Below are 1,691 nucleotides of genomic sequence, written 5' to 3' on the forward strand. Positions count from 1 at the left end.
GACGGACGCGCCCAGCGGCGGCGACCGACAGCAAGCGACGAACGTCAACGACGGGACACTGCAGATGGTGGGGATCGGGGGACAGGTGTTTATATAATATCCAGGGTAGTGCAACTCTATAGGAGCATCTGATACCATGTATAGTTCCATCGTTCAACCACCGTTAGCGCTGCATGTCGTCGTAGTCGGACTTGTCAGACTGCCTGCAGTCTGTAAATATTCGTTAATCCGTTATTGGCGTTATTCGTAAATCGTTATTTCGTTTCCGTCTATATATACTTTTCTATGATTTATGATTCCGTATTTCCGTGTTCCGTCTCATTTCTCAATTTCTCATTTGAAATTTAAATAATTGTCGTTTTTCAAATGTAAATTATCTTATAATATACGACTATTTGACATTTATTCTCACATCTGTGTTGTGTATTGTAATACAGTGAATATCAGTGAATGACTTTAATCGTGATTATACCTAATAAAAACTTATTAATTATTATTTATTTTCAAATGTTACCCAAAAATCTGTCGAAGTGTGTCGTAAATGGTTGTAAATCAAAAGGTAAGTAACGGTTATAAAGTTACCTAATAGCGTAAAATATACCTAAGACCGAACAATCTTAAATTTAAGACTATAATTACTTTTGATTACTAATCGATTTTTGTATAGGAACATTTCATAATATTTATTGTGTAAAATTGGTTAGTATTCTGAATTGCTGTTTCATTATTAATGGCCAACTATGAAACCAAAAGTTATAAAAAAATAGTCAAATTTTTCTCAAAAATGTTTTTATAAGTCTCCTAGTAACACTTGTCTCTTGTAAGTCTCCATTTGTCAAATATAATAAGTCAATAAACTATAGCATTTTTCCATCTAGTCACATTCTACATCAGAAATAGTAGGTTTTAGATATACCTAGGATAGTTTAACATTATTTACTATTATTAAACATTTTATGTTTTACAATATAATATTACTACAGAAAATGGGGTATTCCATTTTCATTTATATAATAAGAAAAAAAAAAGATAAGTAATAGCATTGATTATAAATACTAGTATTTATAATCAATGGTAATAGGTACCTAAGAATTAAGATACATCAAAGTCCAAAAGTATGATTTACTGATAAATAATTCCATAGTTATATTTAGTTATTATTTATTTTTTTTGCTCAGTAAAATTGATTTGTGATGTTAAAGGATGCTAAAGTGATGCTAAAGGTACCTAATAACATTATTTAGGGAATGGGAATATCATAGGCTAATTGGATTGAAATATTTATATACTTAATTAATATATCCTATAAAATATTACAACCACCAACATTTTTTATATTATTAAATTTTTTTAAAGGTGTGGTTATTCATCGGTTTCCAAACCCAAGACTATACATGAATCGACTTTTGGAATGGATAGAGATTTTAGGCCTAGTCAATTGTGACCCACAAATAGTTTATAAAAATAAATTTATTTGTGCTGCTCATTTTACTAGCGATTGCTCCAGTCCTGGTACAAAAAAATTAAATGCTAATGCTAAACCGACATTGAATTTGTCATCAGGTATATACATTACATAAATTAATAACAATTTCAATACCATTTTTATTTTTATTTGTCTATTTTGTAGTGATGAATGTTTCACCTAGTTGTATAGATGTACAATTAAAAGCTGGGCCTATAGTCAGGGC

Source organism: Acyrthosiphon pisum, unplaced genomic scaffold (assembly GCF_005508785.2).
Source record: "Acyrthosiphon pisum isolate AL4f unplaced genomic scaffold, pea_aphid_22Mar2018_4r6ur Scaffold_21647;HRSCAF=24479, whole genome shotgun sequence".
NCBI classification, from domain to species: domain Eukaryota; kingdom Metazoa; phylum Arthropoda; class Insecta; order Hemiptera; family Aphididae; genus Acyrthosiphon; species Acyrthosiphon pisum.